General features: G+C 42.4%; 1 long non-coding RNA gene across 2 annotated transcripts; it reads right to left on the bottom strand.

Moving 5' to 3' along the window:
• Positions 1-8,932: 8,932 nt before the first annotated feature.
• Positions 8,933-23,129, bottom strand: LOC110713217. 2 transcript variants are annotated; one of them, XR_002509813.1, is made up of 4 exons: positions 23,112-23,129; positions 10,855-10,984; positions 10,221-10,659; positions 8,933-9,213 (listed from the first exon to the last, which is right to left on the bottom strand). It is a non-coding gene; the product is annotated as an uncharacterized LOC110713217 (long non-coding RNA). The 2 variants fall into 2 exon arrangements; XR_002509812.1 differs by lacking the exon at positions 23,112-23,129 and having other exon boundaries at positions 10,855-11,497.
• Between the last annotated feature and the right edge of the window lie 3,684 nt (positions 23,130-26,813).

The following is a 26,813-nucleotide window of genomic DNA, read 5'->3' as shown; positions in this document are numbered from 1 at the left end:
AAAAAAAACTGAGAATTTTAGTAGGAATGAAACTCCAGAAAAACAGAATTAAAAGATAAACGGTGAAGAAAAAACAATAAAAATCCGGATAAACATAGGTAAAGGATAAAAAAAATGAAAACGTGTGGGCACCGTACATTGTGTCACGGCAAAAGTTGTCGTGTCGCAGCATAAATTCCCATGACACGGTGGAAATTCCAGTGTCACGGTGCACGTATTCTGCAACGGTGTGGTTTACGCGTATAGAAAGATAGATTATGAGTATTTCCGAGCGTTTTTGCTATAAAATATGACCAGTATATTCGTGAATGCATAATTTCGAAACATAAAATAATTAGTGTTTCATATTTCAATAATAATGTCTCAGAATTTTGATAATACATTGCGCGACTAGTCTTATTCTTTGACCAATGCTGACAAAAGAGAGTTGGAATTGTTTCATGTCAGGGGCTTATTAGCCCTGAGACATGTAGCGATTGCACATGACTTTCTTAGGGCAGCATTAGACTATTGGAGTCCAGAAACACATTGTTTTAAATTTGATTACGATGACATATGTCCCCTGCCGGAGGAATTCGGTGCCATCTTAGGGTTTTCTGTCAGAAATCTTATTGCCATGCCTACCCTACGTGAGTATTATTACCAAGACTTTGAACGCCATCTGAATCTGACAGATCCAGATTTAAATAGATTGTGTGTGGCAGTGAGGTACACTTAGAAAAACTTGCAAATTTGTATTTCAATCGCCCTGTCTCTGAGTCTTATCATGTATACCGTAGAAGGGCTTATCTTTTTTGCATGTTTAGCAAGCTTTTATTTGCAAACGGTAGGGTAGGACATGCTTGTCTAGCGTCTGTGCTTGAACATGTTGAATCTGGGAGATCTCCTATGCCTACATGCCTTGGAGAAACTTTAGGCGGCCTTGACACAAAACAGGCACCGTGTCATGTGCATGTCAGTCGTGACACGGTGAAACCTGCCGTGTCACGGTGTATTTCTGCATTTTTTTTTAATTCTTCGACTGATTTTTATTTTTTTTTTTGTTTTTTATTCTGCTGATTTGGTTGATGGAGCATTTAGAACTTTTTGAAGCCCCCGACGATATTGAAAAATATGGTCCCAATGATCTAATCCCCATGAAGAAGAATTACTCTGTGAACATGTCGTATGAAGATTGAAAGAATTTCTTTGCGAAGAGGGAATTTTCCATTCGTTGGGTGGTGTCTTGGTGGAGGCTTACTAGGATGGTTGGTACGAATGATACTCCGTATTGTTGCGTTCCTAGTATCTCACGGCTGACTTTTTATTGTCTTCTCGATTGATGCGACAATATGGACTTGAACAAGTAGTTCCACGCTATAACGATAGTCCTCGTGAAGTATCGTTGCATGAAAGTAACGTTCACAAGTATGAGGCTTATTGGATTAGAAGACCTTTGTGGACTGTTTCTGCAAGTAACCAAGCTCCTCCTCCCTTATCTAGTGCATACAAGGCATGGTTGAATCCTAGAAGTAGAAGGGATCGAGTCAGATCACGCAACTTTGATGTGAAGGGCCGTCTTGGAAGTAAGAAAGCGCCTTCTAAAGAACGTCTAGGTCCGAGAACACAAGGAATTGAGTTTAAGACTCCTATAATGCCTAAAAAGAAGAATTATGTGAAAGGAAAGGGTAAGGAGAAGATGGTTTATAGAGAGAAGCAACCAAAGAATTCTAAGAAAGGTGAAAGGGGTGAAAGTTCAACTAGCGGTGTGACGGTTTGGGCTACGAAAGACATATTAATGGTAAAGGCCGACCTAGTTGAAAAAGAGAAGGAGGTTCCTAAAGTGAAGAAGGATTAGATCAATATTGCTTTGCTTATATGATTTATAGTTTTTATTTTTAAAATAAGGCGCATGATGCCAATAATTATAGTCACATTTATTTCAATAGTAGCATATTTATTTTCTCCTTAAATAAAAATTACAATAACTTTCTTTTTTTTTATATATATATCCGAGTCAAGAAGTCGAACGCAATGGAAAAATAAAAAATAAAAAAAAAACGTCGAACAAATAACAAAATTCGCAAAGTCTGCGTCACTAAAAAAATCGCAAAGTCTGAGATTCTACCATGCCACGGTGGAAACTGTCGTGACACGGTGGAATACCCCGTGGCGCGGCAACTTTTTGTTTTTTTGCTGCACTTCCACCGTGCCACGGTGGAAACTGCCGTGACAAGGTGAAGATTCCCGTGGCGCGGCAATTTTGTTTTTTTTTTTTTTTTTTGCTGCAATTCTACCATGCCACTGTGGTAGCTGTCGTGACACGGTGGAAATTCCCGTGCCACGGTGGACTCTGGATGCTGAACTGGCAAATTTTTTTGATTTTAACTCCATTTTTTCGTGGCGCAATGCTAAACTGGCGCGTGTACTTGATCAACGAAGCAAGGATTTCATTTTTTTAAAGTGGCCTAGCCCCCTTGAGGGATTGCCTACGTATCCTTAAAAAGGAATCAGGCCAAACTTAGCTCTATTGGGTCATGAACCCATGCAACTAGCCATAGAATTTCTTGAGTTTATTCAAGTTGGTTAAATTGTGGAAACCGTTACCGTCCATGTCTACCAATTGCACCGCTCCGCCAGAAAAGATGGATTTAACAATGTACGGACCTGACCAATTTGGTCTGAATTTTCCTCTTGGATCCAACACATTTTTGCGAAGTGCCTTAAGCACCAAGTCACCTTCCTTGATGTTCCTAGTCTTGACTTTTTTACTGAAATGTCGCGCCATACGCCGTTGGTAGGTTTGGACATGATAGTTTTCACATTTTTGTTAGCCGATTCGACCGCACCATTTGTTTGTGGCCCGTAGGGTGATGATCTGTGATGCTTGATACGATATTTCTGTAATAGTTCCGCGCACTCGGCTTGTAAATGTGTTCCATTATCACTGATCATCTAATGAGGTACCCCATAGCGGCATATGATATTTTTCTCAATGAATTGAGCTACATGTTTTACCGTTAACTTGGTGTACTGTAGACACCTAAAAATGTCTCCCCAAAACCAAACCCTATGATGAACATCTTTCACCGCCATTATTGGTCGGGTTGATTATTTAATCTTTGGAGTGCTTAAATCCATGTTCTATCCAATATAATTCATGAACCAATCCAATTTCTAGCTCATTTCCCTAAACCATAACCTATTTTCCACTTTTCATGTCCACATCGCAAAACCGAGAGAAAATGATTTTATGGCTATATAATTTTGATCCAATTATTATTTTGTTGGTTGGGCCTTGAAATAATCCTTCCAACCATACATCATAAGCCCCATTCCGATTTAAAACGAAGAAGATATGAGGAAAACACTAAACTCTGCCCAAAACCTACACCCTTCTACTAAAACGGTCATATTTTAAAATCTGAAAATGATTTTGACCTGATTCTAATAGGGTTGAAAATTATACTTGATAATATTTTCAATTATATATTATATGCCTTATTCCGAGTTACGGATCAAAAGTTATTATGATGTTAAAAACGGGTAAAAAAACTAGAACTACCACGCAAACAGCATAATTGCCACGTCGTAGGAGAGAGTGACGCGGCACGGGGCTTTGTACCGTGACACAACAGTCTGTACCATGTCGCAGTACACATACCGTAACACAATTCTTTTCCGCGCCATTTTCGCATGCTTATTCCATCGTGACACGGTGTATTTTATTGAGCCGCGATGGACTTTGCCGTGTCACGATGGGCATTTCCGTGTCGAGGTATTCTTTGCCGTGTCGAGGTACACGGGATTTTCTTGTGTCTTTTTCGCGTAAACCCTTCACGCGTTGTCACTTCCCGTAGGTTAAATATGTCCCGCGTCACACTAATTTCCCCCGTGACACGGTAGAATCTGCCGTGTCGCGGTAGAATTTACCGTGTAGCGGTAACCTTTTTTAGGGTTTTATCCTCTTTTTAGGGTTTCGTATTTCCCGTGTTTTATCCGCGTTATTTTTTCACGCGCAAACCCACTGCACCACACAACAGTTCCCCGTGTCACACAAGTTTCCCCCGTGTCACGGTAGGGTTTTTATCCATTTTTTTAGGGTTCCGTGTGTTCCCTACTCATTTTTCCTATAAATACCCCCCTCCTCTCTATAGTTCGGGGCACCAATAATCCTTCTCTCTCACCTTACACCAAAAATCATTCTCTTCTCCCTCTTTCACCTAATTTCTAGCCTCCTTATTCTTCCATAATAATTTCACTAAGCGCTCCAAGGAATCCATACTTAACTCGAGGTTCCGTCCTTAAACCAAGGAGTGAAAGGTACAAATAATTGAGGGTTTGGACCAAAACAACTATACTTTTTAATTTAATTACTCTTATTATTATTCTTATTGCTAGTATCATGATTAGGATTATTATTTGATTTGACTAACACTATTATTGTTGAATTGCTTCCAATATTGATGTTATTCTATTGTATTTATTGATCACCATATTGCATGTTTAAAAGGGAATATGTAATTGAAAATCACGCCTAATAAGATAATTTGGACAACCGGTTTAGGTTCCTTTAATCTTGTTATTTAATTCAAGTGATCATTATATATTTTAGAATAATGTGTTGCATTAATATTAAACCAATTTATCCTAATAATAGTTTGGAGCAAATTGAATCTTTGTTTGCATGCCTTTGAGATCGCAGGAATCATTTTTCACTATAAGAATCGAGTAGAGGCCAATACGGGCGAATGTGACTCCATGACTCACTTCGTACTATCATCCCCGATCCTCCTTTCGTGGTTCCGAACCATATGGAGTTAGTAATCTCATGGATTATGAATGGGGTGTAACCTTCACGAGTCAATCGTTGTTGCCTATTGTTGTCCCTTTTTGTGGTTGCCTTATAATGATCCGTGAACGGTTTACAAGTTCCTTAAAATTTTGTTGGCGGCTCCCTACTTTCCTTGTCCCTAATCGTATGTCAATTCCCACTTCCTATGATTTCCAAGCATATCCACACATGCTTTAATGTAGGCTCACTTCGAGCGACGCCTACAATTTGGAAACTCCACTGGGGAGGATTCTTGGTTATTTATCGATTTGAGTGATCGGTATTTAATTAAGATGAGTGGATGAGACTTGAAAGATTCTTGAAAAATATTCCTATGATTAATTTGGCATTTTTGCATAAGCATAGACGTTTTAATGTCGCATTTAGGTCTGTCCCGTAGGAAAAATTGAATAACTTGATTGCGTACGAAGGAAAACAGGGCACCAGTATGATTTTCTAACTGCCGTGCCACGACAGAATCTACCGTGTCACGGTGCAGTACACCATCTGACGGTGTGCAGCACCGTGGCACGGTGTTATCTGCCGTGTCACGGCAGTCCTAAAATCAGTTTGGTGGCTTGTTTTCTCTTCTCACAATCAACTTCCTTCGATTTTTCTGAAAAAACGTGTGTGTTCTATATACGTATTAGCCCCGGGGGATTTAAGCTCTATCAACCCAAAAACGATCATGGCAATAAGGGTTCATCCGAGTTATTAAATCTACCTAAACCATGGAGTTGAGTTTGATTTAAGCACGAACTCGCGGAGCCGCCCATTGGCATACACCCTCAAGGGAGGCTGGTTTGCTAACGCGTCTAAACTCTTAACCATGGTACCCTATTGACACCAAATAAACCTGACCATAGTCGAACATAGAACTTGACCTTAGGTTGCAAACTATTCTTTGCATCATTGTGCCTACGTGTTTTATGTTTGGTCGTTTTGATCCTAACCTTAACGATCTTTCTTTGTTTATGGTGGACTAACGATTGCCAATGGACTGTACTCACTTAATAATTAGCGGAAAAAAAAAATTCGTGCTACTTCAACATCCACCGTGCAACGGGAAAGTTTACCGTGTCACAGCAGTTTCCACCGTGGCACGGTGGATTTCCAGCAAAAATAAAATAAAATAAAAAACTGGAAATGATCACCGCGTCACGACAGCTTATACAGTGACACGGTACAGTTTGTCGTGTCACGGTGTCTAGGAAATAAGTCCAGTCAACTTTTTTTAAGTCTTCCATGTTAATTTGGTCCTCGCGTCAGTCATTTTTGTTATTGTTCACATGTCTAGCCATACGATCATACCACGAGTCTTATAACATCACTTAATCACTCACGAGTTAAGTATAGTCCACACACTTTCTTTATTTTTTTGACTCGAGTCATAAACCATGTCGTTTATGATCGAATACTAGGTTCATGCACCCCCATTTTTCGTCATAATAAAAGATGAGTGGATCGGAGTTATTCTCACCTTTTTTCAAATGACTTTTTTTCCTATCTTGAGCAATGTGTCAAACAATTAAGTGCGGTTTTTTTTATTTCACAGCACTTGGTCAAGGAGCAGGGGTAGATTGGTACGGTTCGAGTCATTACTACATCAACCTCTTAGACCTAAGAGGCGTTTTAAGAGAACTTTTCCATCTCCACGTCACTCATCACCTTCAAACTACTTTTAGTTTGTCCTAATGGCCACTAAGGAAGATATTGAGAACATTAACAAGTCCATTGAGACAATGTCTAACATGTTACAAGCACTCACTACCAGAGTCAACATAGTAGAGCAAAACAACGTTATTGCGGCTGCAATGGACAAAATAAAAGAACAAATGAGCAAGATTTCTGAGGATTTCACCTATGTGGAACGGCCTCCCACTCCTTTGGATGTGAAGGACAGACTCCCTGAAAAGTTCTCCACTGCTCATATTCCAAAGTTCAAGCCTACTGACAATCCAATATTCCATTTGAAGGTGTTCTCTGCAACCATGGCTCTTAAGTGATTGGACGTAACACTCTTCCCTACTGTGTTCCTTCTCTCCTTAGAACATGCTTGCCAACAATGGTTTTATTTCTTAGATGCCAAGCGTACTGCGACTTGGCAAGATGTCACCGACAGTTTCATGAATCGTTACAAGTGAAACATTCAAACTAAAACTTCTGAACGTGAACTCTCCATTCTCAAACAGAAAGAGAATGAAGGCTTCACCGCTTATCTGAACAGGTGGAGGGAAACGACTTCACTCTTGATAGATCCTCCCAAAGAAAGAGAGATGGTTCACCTCTTTATTCAAAATCTGACTCACAAATATAGGGAACATCTCAAATTTCTTCCACTGAACACTTTTGAAGCTGTATACGACATCGGCATTAATATCGAGGATGATCTAATAAAGACTGCCGGTAGTAACAATAATAACACTTGGAAAAACAAGAAGAATGACCTTTCTTCTTCTTTGTCTTCTAAGCACGAAAATACTACCAACAATATAAGCCAAATTAATCTCAATGAAGTATTAGCTCTTGATTCTCTGTTGCCCAAGAAAAGGAGAGCCTACACTCCTTTAGGAATGACTTATGATGTGGCCTTTGATCGCCTTTACTGTCAAGGCTTGATCACACCTATTGGGCCATTTCCAAAGCCTAAACCTGAAGAAAAGACCGCCAAGTGGAACCCTAACGCCCACTGCAAGTTCCATCAAGGAAAGGGTCACTCTACCGAACAATGCTGGAATTTGAAGGACGCTATTCAAGATCTTGTTGATGCCAACAAACTTCCAGTCCCTCCAGACGGCAAGAAATAGTGAACACAAGGCGCACAGCAGATCCTTTGTGCAAGATTTCTTAATTTCTTTCTCATTCATCTCCATTCCCCCATTCATGTCTAGCATAGGTTTTCCATTTTGAATTTTTATATGTTTCATGTGTTTCGTTCACCTTTTCCATTAATAAAATGAGCAAATTTCCTATACATCTCGATCACAGCATTTTTCATTCATTCATTCTTTATAAAAAAAATAATAAAAAAAAATCAATTAGCGAATTAAACACAAGGTACACCAATGACTTGAGGCACCTTTGCAACCCTGACATTCCCTGTTAACCGTTCAATCACATTCACTAGTGGAAAAATAGCTACCCGTAATGGGCAAAAAAGGCCTATCCGTATCGGGCAACGGGCATTACGTATGCCACCGTTACGGATAGCTAGTGTTATTTGTAACGGGCAGTGTCCGTTACGAATAATGGGTTATTCGTAACGGGCACTTGAAATGTCCGTTAAGAGTAACGGGTTATTTGTAACGGACATTTCAAGTGCCCGTTACAAATAGCCCGTTATTTGTAACGGACATTTCAAGTGCCCGTTACAAATAGCCCGTTATTCGTAACGGACATTTCAAGTGCCCGTTACAAATAACGACTTATTTGTAACGGGAATTTCAACTGCCCGTTACAAATAACACTGTTATTTGTAACGGGCATGATATCTTCCCGTTACAAATAGTGTGTACCCCAATTAAAAAAAAATCCAGCACATGCTGTGCTGGATTAGCTAGCTTGCATAAGAATTATAGCATAGTTATTTTATTAATTAATTGAGATAAAACAAAGAATTTTGTATTTATACAATCACCAAATAAAATACCTTTATTATCGCCTAATAACTAAAACTAAACTGGGCTCAGTAGTTCATAATAAAAGGGGAAAATAAAGCAATATGAAACATCAATTAAAACATCAGTGTGTCAACAAGGAAATTTGTGAATCCCAGGTACTAACATCTGAATGTAGATTCAACCACAAACCTTTCACGTCTCTGGTAAAATTTGGACTCCTTTTTTAATACAAAACTAAATTCATCGCTATATCCGCATGAAAATATTATGTCAGGTATTCCTCCATGACAGCATTTGCACATGAACTCATCAACTCCAAGGCTTTTTTATCACGAGGCTTCTCAAATTTATGAGCTTCAGAGAACCTTCGAATATTCCAGCCATCAATGACAACAACCATCAGAGTCGGCATCATAATTTTGTACTTCAAAGGACTTAACATACTCATATTTGCTGTTTGCCATGGACTTTTCAGCTGTTTCTTTTGTCAAAAAAAAAAAAAAAAAAAAAAAAAAAAAAAAAAAAAAAAAAATAGAGCAAAAGAAAATCGATCATCTCTTGTGTCTCCTTCATGTCTCTAATCCCACTTCCACCCACCATCTTTCTCCCTCTGGTATAATGATAATGTTAAAAATCCAATTTATTCAATAACATGTACAAAAAAACAAGCTCGCTAAGCTAAATTAATTGCATATTTGGAGGCTTACCCATTATAAACACCAACAAAAGTAGCATTCAAATAATTTCAACTTGACTACGATCTTCAAGAACTTCATTAACCTGGAAAACATCAAAAGAAAATTCATCTTTATAATTTATAATACTCATGACCAGATGATTATCAAACGGAATTGAATAGCAAAAAAATACTCGTATCCAATGATTAGTATTCATTCATGTATTCACAATCCTTGAATTTATTAGCCGTTATATTCACAACTTATTACTCTATAAAACTTTTTTCCCTAAACTTTAGCATTGATTTTGACATAGTAGAAGATAGACATAAATAGGGAAGGACCGACAGTTTAAAGGGCCCATACTATCAATTAGATAAAATCAACGGTTAAGTCAGCAACAAAATCCCATCCCACCTGTATTATATTCAATATTGGTCACATTTAATTGCTTGACTGGCATAGATATGAATATTCCAAAATTCTAGCATACTCAATAATTCAAGTGCTATTTGTTATTTGATATATTTGGTGGCCATATTAAATCAATGTAATTAATCTTACTATACTACGAGAAGAAAGGAGGGGAAAAGGCATAATATTATAACAAGAGGATTCACTGTCAAGAAAAGTAAGAAAAAGATACTATGATGGAAAAGTAGAAACATGAAGTTGGTGTAAAATCATTTCTAACAATGATCATTAAACATTCAGCAGGTTGTAGAATGAAAAACAAACTGTATATCAACTAGAAGTGGCTAAAGGGTTGTTCGCCGGATCAGGTCTGTTTATGTAATCTTGGGTTGGGCCATATTTGCGGCCATTGCCAATATTTCCTCAGGACAAATCAGGTCAATTTCGAATCTTAAATCATATTATGTAATACTCCGTATCATGTAAGGTATGGGTTTTTACCAATTATGAGTCGGTTTTGATGTCTACCTGCTACCACATAGCGAGTGACTCATTAAAAAGTAATGGATAAAATTAAGAAGCATAAATGAAATGCTAAATGCCTGTATCAACTAACTACAGCAAGAGATATGATGGGCAAGGCGAAAGAATTGACAAAATTACATACTAATTGGGTAGAAAGCGAATTAAATTTACCTATAGTCTATGCTCCTCGAACCACTGAATTAAAACAAGCAGCAGTGGAAGCTGAATCAAAGCTTCTGGGACTGTAATTTCTTCCTCTCTGGGCAGTTTGGCCTATGCCTTTGACACTTCCCCATGGCTCCAGGTAAAAGCCTTCGTTCTGCTCGTGGTGCTTAAAACCATCCATCTGTGGAGCAGCTTTAAGACTACTAGACATACTTCCTGAATAGGATGACTTTGGAAATGAGGAAGACCTTCCTTCTGTTCTTCTCCAGAATTTCGGACTCAGGAATTACGTACTAGGACAACAAGTGCTTCCTGCTAAGTCATTGTTGGCAATTCTTCCTCTTTGCACAACTAAATCATGTGAGATCTCATTCAATGCTATCTCGATGCCAGATACTCTATTCTCCAAAGAGCCAATCCTACTTAGAGAATTACCCATAAATCTCTAAATATTGCAAAGCAAAAGGTTGATGTCAGTTATCAATCTTCAAATTAAAAATGCAGAAACTATAATGATCTTTATTCACTACTCTCACTCATATTATTATAGATGTTTGTTTTTCGGGTGTAAATCAACACAAAAAGATAAAAGAAGCCAGTTCTTATTAACAATGGAATAAAGAAAGAGTATGCAACTAACCTGGATGAGAACCATCATATCAGATTGTTGTCTCTCTATGTGAAGAAGCTGTTTTCTGATCAAAGACAGGTCCTCAGAGTCTGCATTGCTTTCACCGACTTCCTCATTTCCTCCTCCATCAAAGTCCAACCTCCTCGGAGAAAGGAACAACATGAGACCCAGGTTTGAAAGCATAAATCATTAAAGGACATACAAATGCCACAACCTCATAAATTAGTCTTCCCTCTTTCATTAACAGCTCATTTGAAAAGAGAAATTACTATTCTAGGCACATTCAGTAATTTCACTAAGTTAAATTTGAAAAGAGAAATTATTGTTATGGGTACATTCAGTGAAATATAAATATATTCCATTAGTGACCTTTATAATCTTCCTTCAATTCATCAACAGTTCATCTGAATGGGAATGAGTCAAAGTTTGCAGTGCATCTGAATATTAGCAGTAGACTATAGGAAAACTAAACATCATTTTGTTTGAGGTCTATCCTAAGATGCATCTAGGTTGAGCTTACATTTCAGTATCTTATACTCCATACTTGCTAATGATTCTATCCTAAATCTAAGCATTTATTAGATTATGTACATTTACTACAAGATACACTTCCTATTGGTAGCAAGGTTGCGTAAAACAAAACCTAACATGAAGAGGCCTGTTTTGGGTAAAATTACCCTGCCACGTGGCGGCCTGAGAGCGCGACACATGTCTACCCATTATTAGGACACTTGTCCTTGCCATGTAGGTCTATGCAAAGGCCAATTAAGAAGTGACACGTGGACACCACTGTCACCCCAAGGAATGACGGCTTTCAAAGCCCAATTCCCCATGACTTGTCATAGCCCACCAAATCTAGGTCACATGACCTAGAGTAAGGGCACATTTTCCCATGACCCTATAAATGAGAGATACCCCATTTTGGGGACAAGTTGATTCAATCATTTATTACATCACCTGCATTCTCTCAAACATCAGAGAAAGCACCTGATCTCGGGATCTGTAAAGATCTCACCTTTATTTCCGCACCTTTTTACTCTCCTACACGTTCTAACTTGACCGTCGGAGGCGGAACTCCAACTAAGAGGAGTTTCCGTTGTTTTGCAGGTACAGGCCGCGCCGGACCAATCTTCGAGCTGTAACTCTCCCGAGGGACTAAAAACACCCAAAACATCTGGCGCCGTCTGTGGGGAGAGTACCTCAAGATGGTTCAAGAGTCTGTACCACATTCTGATCCTACCAACCTGCCACCGGTTATCCAACCGGTAGGCCAAGAAAATCCGCAACCGATTCCTCGACCAGAAAGCTCTGGTATTCCTCCTCCAAACGGTCGCCCCCAGCCAGAGGTTGTCACTGAGGATAAGGATGATGATGAAGTGGAGACATATATAGCCAAGGATGGCTCCTTTGTCTCAAGATACAGACGTTCCAGAGACCAGCTGGAATGGAACTTTGACCAGGCGGGTCCAAGCAAAAGGCCACCTGGAAAATCAGAAGGGAAAGCCCCCAAGAGCAGGGGGGCACCCCAGTCACTCGGGAGGAACTCCTGAAGTTCATGAACTCCTTCAAGGGTGAAATCAAAGAAATGATCAGCAAAGGCAAGGTTGGTTCTAGCAAGAGCCACCCGGCCAAGAAGACTTCCTCTTCTGCAAAGATGAAGCCAGTCAGGGATAGGCAGCCGACTCCCCATCCAAAGGAGAAGGCAGCCGCACGACTTGACTGGACTAAGATCCTCCTGCCCACTGGGCCTTTGAGGAACATCCGACATGATCAGCCGGAACCCAACAAAAAATCATCTCATGACGCTCGGCACATCATCGAGCGAAGAAGACATCAACAGCTGTCTGAGTAAGCCTCAACCTCAAACTTTCCAGATAGCTTCAAGGAAACCTCTGTAAGGAACTCATTGTCCTTACATGAGAGTGAAACTGGTGGCAAGTCCGCTCAGCTTGGTCCCCAACTGATTGGACGCGCCCCACCTGCGCCTCAGGCGCCATATGGTCAGTATGACCTTCAGTTCATGCAGTCGGCCCCTTTTGGAGGTCAGGCGGCATATGTCCAGCCTCTGGACTGGCAGCTCCGTCTGCTTAGACTTGGTGAACAACCTTCTGCGTTCATCAGGGAGATAACCGAGGCGGTTCAACCTGCCAAGGTTAAGAATGTGTTGGTTGGTACCTATGACGGTACCGCCAACCCAGAAGACCACCTCATGGCGTACACTAACCTCATGTATTTACAGGGGTTGGATGATGCCATCTGGTGCCGTTGCTTCCCGGCCACATTGAAGGGCATTGCCCAGCAATGGTTTGGCAATCTGCCAGCCGGATCCATTGATAGCTTTAGGAAGCTAGCCTTCTTGTTCGCTTCCAACTTGTCAATGAACATCCGTGCAAAGAAAACAAGTCTTGACTTGAGCACCATCAAGCAGGGTGAGAAGGAGGGCCTTCGCTCATACGTCAGGCGGTTCAACCTGATCTGGATTCAAATCCAGGGGTTGTCTGACGATGTAGCTTTCACAGACTTCTTTAAGGGTCTGAAAGACGGGTCAACATTTAAGTTTGACCTGGTCAGGAAAGGGGCATTCACCCTACAAGCAGCATTAAGGGAGGCCGAAAGCTTTATACAAGCGACCGACCTCTGCTCGTCTGGAAAACAGTCGGAGCCTAAGAAGTCCGACAAACCAAAAGACAGTCGGCCTAGCCAGCCGACCAAAAAGAAGGAAGAGAGCAAGAAAAGAAAGGAAGTCTGGGCGGTGGAGGACTCAGATCAACCGTCCCGGAAGAAAAAGAAAAAGTTTAAACCGTACGTCCCCAAGTACGAGTTTAACAAGGATTGTAACTCCATTTTCATGGAGATCAAGGATAGGTTATCCCTTGAGAAGCCGAATCCTATGAAGAGTTCCCTCCAGAAGCGGAACAAAAATAAATTTTGCCAATTCCATGAGGAAGTAGGCCACGATACCAATGACTGCTTTTGTTACAAAGGGCATTGGATCGACTGGCGGACCAGGGGATGTTGAAATCTTACATCTCCAAGTCCAAGGGGAAGAATCCAGGACAGGCGTCAAAGACCGTCCAGCCTACTAGTAGTACGGACACTGATAAAGATCTAGTCTACACCATAGCAGGTGGATTCTCCTGCGGAGGCCCTACTATTCGGGGCACCAAGAGCCATCTGAGGCAGATGGACTCGGGTGTTGATGAGGAGCAGGCGTCTGCTAGCAGCACCTTCCCTGATGTCCTGATTACTGAGAAGGACAAGGGCAGGGTTCGTCGCCCGCATGACGATCCGGTTGTCATTGAATGCAAAGTCGCCAACTAGCTGGTTGGACGAATACTTATTGACACCGGTAGCTCCTCAGACATCATCAGTTACAAGTGCTTGCAAAAGCTTAAGTATAAGCCCAGCAGCATGCACCCGGTGTCCCACCCCCTGGTTGGTTTTGGTGGTGGAATGGTGTACCTAGCCGGCCGAATTGACTTACCCATCCGGCTGGGAGAAAAAGGAGAAGGACGACACCTGGTCGTCAAGTTCTTGGTCGTTGAGGAATTAACCCCCTATAACATTATTTTAGGACGGCCCACCCTCAACGAAGCCAAGGCTGTAATCATCCCTTCTCTCATGCTGATCAAGTATGAAAAGGATGATGGCTCTGTTGGTTCCTTGAATGGGGATCAGAAGACGCCCCGGGAATGCTATCTCTCGGTTGTCAAAGATACAGTGGCCCCAGATGGTCAGGGGAAGGAACCAATAGACCTTGACGAAGTCAAGGATGCCAGCCAAGCCCCACCAGCAGCCGGAAAGAAGAGAAAAATGACCCAGCTGGGGGAGGTGAAGAAAGAAAAGAAATAGCAATCACTGACCGGAGAGCGGTCAGATGAGCTCCGTCCGCGGCCGGCTGGTGAGCATATCGATCTCGCTCGGATCGAACTGTAAAGGTTGGGATGGCTGCTTATGCTAAGTTGGGTGTAAACTTACACCTTGTGCTGAAAGAGTTCAAAGACATTTTTGCCTTTGAAGTGGAAGAGATGCCAGGCATCAGCCCGGATCTCGCTGTCCACAAACTCGCCGTGGATCCAAAGAGAAAGCCTATCCGGCAAAAGAAAAGAAACCACGGCGAGGAGAGAAGTCAGGCGGCAGGCGCCGAAGTGAAAAAATTGTTGGACGTTGGGTTCATTCGACCATGTAAATTCCCTGATTGGGTTGCAAATGTGGTGCTTGTGAAGAAGCCGAATGGTACCTGGCGCATGTGTGTTGACTATACGGACCTCAACAAGGCATGTCCCAAGGACAGCTATCCTCTTCCAAAGATCGACAGCCTTGTCGACTCTACAGCCGGTCATGCCTTGATGAGTTTCATGGATGCCTACTCAGGTTTCCATCAGATCCCCCTGTGGAAGAAAGATCAAGAGAAGACGGCCTTCGTCACTGATCAGGGGTTGTTCTGTTATGCGGTGATGTCGTTTGGTTTGAAGAATGCGCCTGCTACTTTCCAACGAATGATTAACACGGTTTTCATAAATCAAATTGGAAGGAATGGAGAGGCGTACATTGATGATATGATAGTCAAATCAAAGCTCCAGGCGGATCACCTTGCTGATCTTCGAGAAACCTTCACCACACTCAGGTGGCATAGGGTTATGTTAAATCCCAAGAAATGTGTTTTTGGTGTTGAGTCTGGAAAGTTTCTTGGATTTTTAATTGATCAAAGGGGAATAGAGGCTAACCCTGAGAAGATACAGGCGGTAATTGACATGAAGTCACCCCGTACTATTAAAGAAGTTCAGAAGTTATCCGGTTGCCTGGCGGCCTTGGGAAGATTTCTCAGCCGGTCAGGTGACAAATGCCTCTACTTCTTCCAAGCTATCAGGAAGAAGACTAGGTTTGAATGGGGGAATGAGGCTGAGGCGACCTTCTAGAAATTGAAAGAACACTTGCACTCTTTGCCAAGGCTAGTTAGCCCTCTGCCCAAAGAGACGTTATTCATGTATATGGCGGTCTCGGATCATGCCCTCAGTGCTTTTCTCCTTGCTGAGAGAGACGGCACCCAGCTCCCTGTCTATTTCGTTAGCCATGTTCTTAGGAACGCTGAGCTCTGGTACCCCATGGTTGAAAAATTTGGCCTCGCTCTTTATATGGCATCCAAGAAGTTGAAACCATACTTTTTGGCGCATCCGGTCTTTATATACACGGACTAACCTCTCAAGCGGCCAATGTCAACCTTGGAGTCATCCGGTAGAATGTTAAAATGGGCTATTGAAATGCAAAGTCTTGAAATCACTTACGAACCAAGGAAGGCAGTGAAGGGTCAGGCGTTCGCCGATTTCATTGTTGAAATGACACGTCCGGTTCCCCCAGATAACCCCAATCAGGTTTGGAAAGTGTATGTGGACGGGAGCTCTACAAAAAATGGTTCTGGTGCAGGCGTTATCTATGAGTCTCCTGAGGGAGATAAATTTGAGTATGCACTACGATTCAAGTTTCAAGCCTCAAACAATGAGGCGGAGTATGAGGCCCTACTAGCTGGCATCCGTATGTGTAAGGCGGCTGGGGCAACAAAAATTGACGCCTACTCTGATTCGCAATTGGTTGTAAGCCAGTATGAGGGTGTCTTTGAAGCAACCCATCCGGCTATGATCAAATATCTTCAGGCGGTCAAAGAGGAAGCCAGGACACTTGAAGAATTTCATTTGAGTTAGGTTCCCCGATCAGACAACAATCAGGCGGATGCACTGTCTAAGTTAGCATCCTCCGCCTGCTGTGACACAGCTCGGTCAGTCTTTTGGGAAGTTCTGGAAAGAAGAAGTATACATGAAGATCCCATTGGAGTCCTTGATCGAAGTTCCACCTAGATGGATGGCATCCGGGCTTACCTTACCGATGGAACGCTTCCGGATTCACCTCAGGAGGCGGCCATCCTGAAAAAGCGAGCTGCAAACTTCGAGATGAGAAACGGAGAACTCTTCAAAGCTGGTTTCCTTAAGCCACTCTTGAAATGTGTTACCCCAGATAAGGGGAAGGAGATTCTCGAAGACCTACATGCGGGGTTCTGTGCCTCTCATATAGGCGGCAGGTCTTTGGATGTCAGAGCCAGACGGCACTACTTTTGGCCAACTCTTTAATTTGATGCCATGGAAATGGTTAAAAAATGTGACAAGTGTCAAAGGTTTGGAAAAATGATCCACCGTCTGGCTACTAATCTGACCGCAATCCACAGCCCGGTCCCGTTTGCTAAATGGGGCATGGACATCCTTGGTCTTTATACGCCTGCTCCAGGCGGAAAGCGCTACATTTTGGTGGCTGTGGATTACTTCACCAAGTGGGTGGAGGCAGAGGCGGTCAAGAACATCAAGACAAAGGATGTCATCTCTTTCATTTGGAAGAACATCATCACCCGGTTTGGGGTACCTATGTCTATGGTGTTTGATAATGGCCCTCAGTTTGAAACGCCTCAACTCACAACTTGGTTGGGAGATCAAGGCATCTCCAGTTACTTTGCTTCAGTTGGTCGACCTCAGGCAAACGGCCAAGTTGAAGCCTTCAACAAACTCATCTCAGACGGCATAAAGAAGAAAATTGAAAGAGCCGGTGGTTTATGGGCAGAAGAATTAATCCATGTCCTGTGGGCCATCCGGACAACTACAAAAGGGGCTACTGGTGAAACCCCATTTCTCATGGTCTATTGTGCTGAGGCTGTCTTGCCCATTGAACGCTATGAGCCTACTCTAAGAATCATGTTGTATGATGAAGAGGCAAATTGGGAAGCCATGCGGCTTGCATTGGATTCCCTCCCAGAACGCAGGGGCAATGCTGCCCTGCGACATGAGATATACCATCTAAGAATGACCAGAGCCTACAACAAGAAAGTGCACAAGCGCCCTTTGAAAGTGAATGACCTTGTGTTACGAAAAATGGAAGCAGTCGGTAGGGCGAATGAACTTGGAAAGTTAACTCCCAATTGGGAAGGACCCTACCGAATCTATGAGGAAGTAAGAGACGGCACCTACCGCCTGGAAACTCCAGACGGTAGGCGGCTGCCCAGAACTTGGAATGTAGACAATCTCAAAAAATACTACTTCTAAGTTGTAAATTTTTGTAAATAGTAAGCCTATGAATGAAAAGTAGCTTTCTGTTTTCAAATTATGCTTTTGTTTTATCATGTTGTTTATTTAACATACATGCGCCCTTTTTATGTAATCCATCTGCTTAAAACACAGACAGACCCGTTTGATCGATATAGATCTGAACAGGAGGCCAATGGCCAGAGATCAAACTAAGCACAAAAAGGCTTAGTGGCTACACAACCGCCCCCAAATGGGGCATGAGGCTCTAAGCCGGATGGTTGGATATTTTATAAATTCGCTTGCTCCAATGTGAAACATGGCGTCCGGCGACGCCCCTCCGGGTGTTATCGTCGCAGAGAGCATTCTTGTTTGCTCTACCATCGCATACAGACGGCAAAGATTGAACGGTCTGATTGATCAACTCATAGCCGCCTGACCATAGTAACTGGAAAAACGAATCAGTCTAAAGAACCCGGATGATCATTGTATCACCCAGCAATTGACTAAAGTTATAACTCAGGTTACCCTTAGAAATTATACAGTCTCCCAAATGGGGCAAACAGGCTAAGTATAATTAGAAAAAAATGTGGTTATCAACCTACACGAACGGACCAATTCTAAAAATGGCCCTAGAAGGATAACTGCAACCTGTTGTAGGCACCTGAGGCTGCCTGGAAGATACAAGCCGTCTGCTATCGTAATAAAATAATAGCAGACGGAGCCATCAAATTTTATATTCAAAATCATGCACTTGTAATAAATATAGCATGACTAGTCATTCGATAATGACATCAAGGTCGAAAGACCACCTACATTCAGCACCGTCTGATCGTATGGCCGACTGCGTGCTTGGCTTGGGGCAATCACCTTAGTGATTGATTGACTTAGAAATTAACCATACCTTTCCTTTTGGTATCACCAATTTCCAGTCAATCAACCAATTGTAAACCCAAGCACACAGTCGTCCAGGGGCAAAGCATCTGGTACGTCATAAACATCCGGAATGCCATACCTATCAAAGCCCAAATTCAAATTCAAATGAAAACATGCAACATTCAAACGCAAGGTATAAACAACATCCGACCTAATGGCCGAATGATTTCTTCATAAATTAAAAAGACTGACCCCATGGTCAGCCAAAAGTTTTGTTAAAGCGGCTCAACAGCCGGTGAGATAAAAAAAAAATTGTTAAGTGACCCGACCCCACGGTCGGTAAAGAGACAAGATTACTCAACACACAGGCCGGAAATGCATAAACATGGCCATACGGCCGCAGAAATAATCCAGGAACAGTTCAATTAGCACCAGGGACCGACTACTCAGCATTATCATCCGCCCCTTCCTGCTCATTGGCGGGATGATTGATCGTTTGATCTTCGGCCGGCTCCTGGTGCTCCCCCTCAGTGGCTCCCTCCTCCGCCTGCTCCTCCTCCGCCAAGGGCTCCTCCGGCTCCGCATGCTCTTGGTCCAAGGCGTCGGTCGCCTGCTCATAACGATACTCCCAAATGGAATAATCATCCTTAGGAAAGAGAGCCTTCCATGACATATTCATTCGAGTGACACAGTCGGCCTCATTCTTCTCAATGAGCCGGCGCTTCTCATCCTCAGCGCGCTCCTCGAACTTGGACCTAAGCTGCTCCTCCTGGTTGGCAAGCTTTTTTGTTAAGCTATCAACCTGACGACGGAGACTAGATGTGTCCTTGTCGATGTCTTGTAGCTTGACAAGCTCCACCTTGGTCGCCTTCAGCTCCCCCTTCAGCTCCACAACTCTCTGTTGAGCCGCCTCCAAATCCTTCTTAACCTGCAAGTTGGCAGCCGCCTGAGAATATAGTATATCTCGTGTTAGCAAGTCATTCTTGTTAACATCAAATCGCGCTCTGTTAAGATTGGAGGCGGCCCGAAGGTTGGCAGCTCTTACCTCCTTGGTCTTCTCGTTGAATGGCTTTTTAAGGCCATTCACTCGCAGCATAGCCTGCACCCGGACAAAAGAAAAGGGCCGTTAGTAAAACAGACGGTCCAAATGAAATTAGAAGTTAAAATATTTTAAATTCTTTACCTCTGCGAGAAGAGCAAGGATGGCATCCAGGTTCATGCTGCCAACTCCCCGGATGGAGGCACGTTGCTCAGCAGTAACTCCTCGACGGAGCATTTCCTTAGCAACTTCTCTAAGGTCTGGAGCTTGGGAGGGGGCTTCTGTATATCAAGAATTAAGTTGGGGTGTTACTTAACACACATCCGGCAAGTGATAAGGCCGCATGATAAAGGCCACATGACATGCTATACTTGACAAAAAAAAAAAAAAAAAAAGAGAGAAAAGAAGAAGAGAAGTCAAGTACCTGAAATGATAACCAGGTCCTGGACCTGCTTGCCCTGGCGCCTGCCAAGGGTGCCTTCTCGAGCAGACGGCGAGTCCTTGGATTCGGATGCCTCCTTGAGAGCGGAGAGAGCAACCGGTGATTTGCCGCCTATGGAGGGATGCGATCCGGAGTCGCTGGTGGAGGACTTATGAGCTACCGTCTTCCGAGAGCGTTTAGCAGGCGTCGGGGACGCCTCCTCTGCAGTCCGCTTGGGGGGTCTGAGATTAACCCTAGGGACTACAGGAGGCTTCACTGAGCCCTCCTGTACAAGAGAAACTCACAGGTTAGTGAAAAATATACTAAGTAAGAGTTATAATTGAGGCCGGATGAAGGGAAGACTTGCATGTTCAAGCTGCTCCCGCTTGAAGATCTGGTTTTTCTTGTTCATCATCTGGCGGTAGGCAGAGGCGGAGCCGCTTGGTTTCTTGCTGGGAGGGAGCTGAGACATCGCTGCTTCTGCAAAAGGCCGAATGGGTGGTTAGAAAACAACATCAAAATTTTTGCAAAAAATAAAGTATGTATGATATAACCCTCATCCGTCTACCCACCTCTTCCTTTCTCTAAGCTCAGGCCACAGGCGGCCAAATAGGTCGGGTCCTTGAGCCATTCATAATGGGGGATGTAGCTGTTGAATTTTATTTCCTTCTCAGAACCCCCCTCTACCGCCTGTACTTCTACCTTAAACAAACCTAGATCAAGAATTTGATCCCATCCTTCTTCAGTGACAGGCGGCAGTAAGGCCTTTTGGCCAAGGAGATAGGGGTTCTGGTTCCAAGAGTTGAACTTGGCATTCCGGCTGGTATCAGGGGAGGAAACGATGTAGAATTTGTTCCTCCAATCCTTCCACTTGGATTCCTTACCAAGTGTCATCATGTATCCCTTATTACTTGTAAGGGTGTACCAGCCGGGGCCAGCTGACTGAGGGGCTTTGCTCAGATAATGCATGGAAGCAAACGCCTCAAAGCCAGGTTCAACATTTTTCATCTTGCAGGCGGCCACATACCCCAGGATGTTCACCTATGAGTTAGGGGTGAGCTGCCAGATCCCCAGGCGGTATCCATCAAGGATACCCTCAATGGCCGGATTTAGGGGAAACCTAAGACCCGCCTGGATCATTGTGGCATAACAGCCGAATGAAGTGTCCTGATAGCTATGGTTAAGGGGCCAGACTACATCATCCGTCAAGGCAGGCACCTTGACTTCATAGCCGGCCCCCATGACATACGTATCCCTAAACTCATCCAACCCCTTTAGCATGGTCTTTTGGGTGGAAAGGGAGATGTGTGAGAAGTAGGGGGTGTAATCATCTTGAAGAGAAGAGGACGCCTCACCTTGACCCCTTTCAGGGGAAGCGGCCCCCTTGTCAGGCTTTTCAGACGGCCCCTGTTCAGATTTAGAGCCGTCTGAGGAAGAATTTGAGGATGAAAGGGAAAAATATTGGGAAGAGTCCTGGTCAGATTCAGCCTCATGCTGACCAGGCGGTAAGTCCAAGATAGAATCATCCGGAGTACTCGGGGTTCCAGGCCTGTCATAATAAACCTCGTTTCGAGGTACCCTGATAGAGTCATCCCCCTCATCCCTCCTTGCGGTTCTTTTCGTTATGGCCATAGTGTCCTGCAAAGACACAGAGTCGGTCGGATTCGGGGACGAAGGAAGGGTGGGGCAAACGGCACCCCTAGTCCTAGATTCAGCCGTCCCTGGTGACCGGCTAATAACTACTCTTGGCCGTGTCGAATGTGTTTGAGAAACCATTTTATTGAAAAAAACAAACATAGGCGGAAAAATTTTAAAAGAACAAACAAAAGAAAGTCAGACGGTTACCTTTAGAAAGGTACGGTTGACTTGGAAACGAGCCGGTTGGTGCAGTCGGACAGTAACAAACAGCAGAGTACACACTTTTTTGTGAAAAATTCTCTAGAAAATCCTCTCAAATTTCAACGCAAGATGCGTGAAAAATGAGGGTGGACTTTCCTTTTATAGAGGGGTAATTTTTTAGGGGTTGCCTTGATATTACCCCAGAGGGTGAACAGTAACTTCACTTCGCCAAATGAGACGCTGACATATGTCACAGACGCCCCGTGGCGTGCCACGTCACCTCTGTGACAGGGGCAAATGTTTTGGGTAAAATTACCCTGCCACATAGCGGCCTGAGAGCGCGACACGTGTCTACCCATTATTAGGACACTTGTCCTTGCCATGTAGGTCTATGCAAAGGCCAATTAAGAAGTGACACGTGGACACCACTGTCACCCCAAGGAATGACGGCTTTCAAAGCCCAATTCCCCATGACTTGTCATAACCCACCAAATCTAGGTCACATGACCTAGAGTAAGGGAACATTTTCCCATGACCCTATAAATAGGGAGAGATTCCCCATTTTGGGGACTAGTTGATTCAATCATTTATTACATCACCTGCATTCTCTCAAACATCAGAGAAAGCACCTGATCTCGGGATCTATAAAGATCTCACCTTTATTTCTGCACCTTTTTACTCTCCTACACGTTCTAACTTGACCGTCGGAGGCGGAACTCCAACCAAGAGGAGTTTCCGTTGTTTTGCAGGTACAGGCCGCGCCGGACCAATCTTCGAGCTGTAACTCTCCCGAGGGACTAAAAATACCCAAAACAAGGCCATTGCAATATACAAAAATTTCTGAGCGCATACAACCTTATCAGGTAGAAAATATCAACTAAAAATCACCAACATTCACCAATTGCAAACACTCATTAACAGAGTACTAGCCTAGCAAAGGACATGGAAGATTTATGCAAAAACAATTACAATGATAGAATGTAGAAGATTTAAACACAAAATTAAGAAAAGATGTTCAACAGAATAGTACCGGAGCCAATTCGACTGCAGAAAAGGGGTGATTGTTAATGATGTTTATCAACTCATCTTTAGGTAGCTGATACTCTTTAAATTTCTCTATAAGATCATTGATACTTTCTCTAGTCTGATCACAAGCAGCACTCTCAACCAAATAATCATAAACCTAATCACAAATTGTAAAAACAAACATCAACTGTAGGTATAATTGTCTCCATGTCACGAAATCAAAAACACGTCATTCTGCTTACAAAAAAAGGAAACGAACAAAGCTAAAGTATCAACCTTGAATTTACACGATTTTAACAAACCCATGACCCGGGTAGGTTCCTTGGCAGCCCCTCTCGTATGTAATAAATCAAGTACTTCGAAATTAGTAAGAATGCCAGCATTGCAGAGGTTGCGTAAAACAAAACCTAACATGAAGAGGCCACTGCAGTATACAAAAATTTCTGAGCGCATGTAACCTTATCAGGTAGAAAACATCAACTAAAAATCACCAACATTCACCAATTGTAGATTAAAGCACCAAAGAATGCAGAAAGAAAGAACCTTGCATAGAGAATCAACAACCAATGCCCAAATTCTCAATTCATTAAACAGATTAACAGAGATTATATACCAACAACCCATAAATTACCACTAAAAATGAACGAATTAGGGATAAATTGATCGATTTCGGGAAAGAAATCGAAGAACCCTAGAATTAATCAACTTGCCATATCAGGTTTCTTAATTCTCTCTATAAACAAAAAAAAATTACAAAAAAATTCGGCAATCAGGTATTAATCGACAAAGATGAACTAAATTCACTACTATTTGCATGTATTACTCGTTTCAACTAAAGAACATATGTTTTTTTAGATTTATTATTCGTTTAGTCATACAAAAGATAACCGAACCATATAAATGCCAAAAATTCATCAAATACAAAATGCATGTAGAAAAAAATAAAGCAAATTAGAATTCACAAGAACAAATTCAAGAATTTAAACAATTAGATGCCCAGAAATCAATTCAAGAAAGGAAAAAACAATTGAAGGATTTCTTACCTCACGATCTAATATAGTTGAAGTTTTTGGCAAAAATATCCTAAATTATCTAAGAATTGTTCATCAGTGGTTAGGTTTAGAGATCTTCACTTGTTGTTAAGGGGAAGATTGATGGAGGAGAGGAGAGAGGGCCTTAGTTTGAAATGAGAGAAAGAGGTGAATGACGGGGAGGAGAGGAGAGGAGAGAGAGAGGTAGTGAGGGATTGATGAGAGAGAGAGAGAGGTGAATGACGGCTGTGAAACCCTAAAAAGCCAAGTATTGGGCTCCTCTCATCAGTTGGGCCAAGTTTAGGCATTTGTATCGGGCACAATACGCCTGTTACGTGTAATATAGTATTCGTAGCGGGCAAAATAGTGTCCATTACGAATACTTATTTATTCGTAACGGGCACTGAATTGTCCGTTACGAATACTTATTTATTCGTAACGGGCACTAATTTGTCCGTTACGAATACATATGTATTCGTTACGGACATTATTTTGCCCGTTACGAATAAATAAGTATTCGTAACAGAAACTATTTTTCCCGTTACGAATATCTTAATTATAACGGGCAAAGCTTTGCCCGTTACAAATAGCCTGTTACGAATGAGATTTTTTCCACTAGTGATTCCATTTCTTCATCAACCACTTTGAGCCTCGTCTAACGTTTAGCTTTCATTTCTTCAACCCACATTCACTTAACCCTGGGATTGGAATATGTGTAATTGTATAACATTCAAAAAGCAAGTAAAAAAAAAAAAAGCAGCAAAGCAACAATAAAACAATGTCTAAAGGCAAATGTTCCAATGTCTTTGATATGAACACGTCTCAAATTGCATCTCTCATCGAGTGCTTGGTACCGTGCCTGAGAAACATAAATGTTAAGTGACTGATGGACCGCATGATCTAAGATTGCCTACATTGATTCAGAAGAATAAAAAAAAAGAAATTCAAAACAAAAAAAAAATGAAAATAAACTTGCAAAATTCAAAATTTTCAAATTCACAATTACACATCTTGGGGGCTTCTCTCGGGTCTTGAGCCTTTTACCCCTTTCTTCCTTAAACCTTCAGCTTAACCACCTTACAACCCTTGAAAGACCTCTTTGAGGAGTACACACACTTGTGAAAAGTTCGGTTAGAGCTACGTTCGGCCTGATTCCTTACGGATACGTAGGCAACCTCACATTGAGGTGCGGCCACATTCATATGCATGATCGAGTCAAATAATATCCAATGCTTAATCCTATGACCCTATCCATTTATAGCTAGACTTGGGGGCTTGAACCCACATTGTTTAGCCTACCTATCCTAAAGAGTCACCATCTTGACTCTTCTCACATCTATTCCCCTCACCATAGCCATTGCAACCTCACCTAGTATCACTTTCACACACGTCTTTCACACATACATAGCCATATCAGCTTTCCCTTAGGAACCTTTTATCATGAAATCTTGTTTCCCTACCGTGCATGCTTCATCATTTTCAAGACAACATTCATTAGAAGAAACGTTGTATACTTGCTTAGCTTCCTGACCTGAGCAATGTTCATTGTTTCATGCATCGCATAATGTGTTGAGCAACATTTATATATCAATGATTTGTAATCATACAAAGCATATCGTTCTTAGCTCCTTGACCTAAGCAACGTTCATTATGCAATAATCACTTCATAGCTTCAAGACCTAAGTGACGTTCAAGATCGTTTCTTTACACCATATATGATGCTTAGCTCCATGACCTAAGTTCATCTATCGTGTCACATGATGTAATTGTCCTTAGCCTCCTAGCCTAAGAACATGCATCATGCATAAATTATTTTCAAGACAAGCAATTCAATCCATACGATTCATTTCGTCTTGCTTAAAGAGGAAGTTCAAAACTTCTTCCCTTTTTCATTATTTTCTTTTGAGGAAGTTTAAAAACTTTTTCAAAATTTTTATCGAGGGAAGTTCGAAAACAAAACTTCATTTTTCACGTCTTTCTTTTTTAGGAGAAAGTCAGTACCTTCCACTCGTTTCATGACAAAAATGACGGAAAATTTTTGCTTTTGCATTTTCTGTTGCTTATGTGTGCACACACACTCAAACTATACGCACATAACCACAAGCTATACACATGTCATGTCGTGTCAAGTCAAAGCTTGGTCAAGTTAGTTGGTCAAGTCAATCATAATCTATACGAGTCCCTTGGCAAATCTACAGCCCACGTCTGGGGACAAGCGGACCATCTACAGCCCACGTCCGAGGACAAGTGGACCATCTATAGCCCACGTCCAGGGACAAGCGGACCACTTACAGCCCACGTTCGGGGACAAGCGGACCATCTACAGCCCATGTCCGGGGACAAGCGGACCATCTACATCCCACGTCCGGGGACAAGCGGACCATTTACAGCCCACGTCCGGGGACAAGCGGACCATTTACAGCCCATGTCAGGGGACAAGCAGACCATTTCCAGCCCATATTTGGGGACAAACGAACCATTTCCAGCCCACATTCAAGGACAAGCGAACCAACTACAACCCACATTCGGGACAATCGAACCTACCAAAATCAGACAAGTCTTTCCTTAAGCATGGAAAGTGTTATCTGGTGGATTTCTTCAAGCATAGAAACCTGCCAAAATCATCTGTCAACTTTCCTCAAGCATGGAGAGCATTGTCGGTGGATTTCTTCACG

Source organism: Chenopodium quinoa, unplaced genomic scaffold (genome assembly GCF_001683475.1).
Source record: "Chenopodium quinoa cultivar QQ74 unplaced genomic scaffold, ASM168347v1, whole genome shotgun sequence".
NCBI lineage: Eukaryota > Viridiplantae > Streptophyta > Magnoliopsida > Caryophyllales > Amaranthaceae > Chenopodium > Chenopodium quinoa.
The sequence above is the reverse complement of the archived record's forward strand: the minus strand, read 5'-3'. Positions and strand labels throughout refer to the sequence as shown.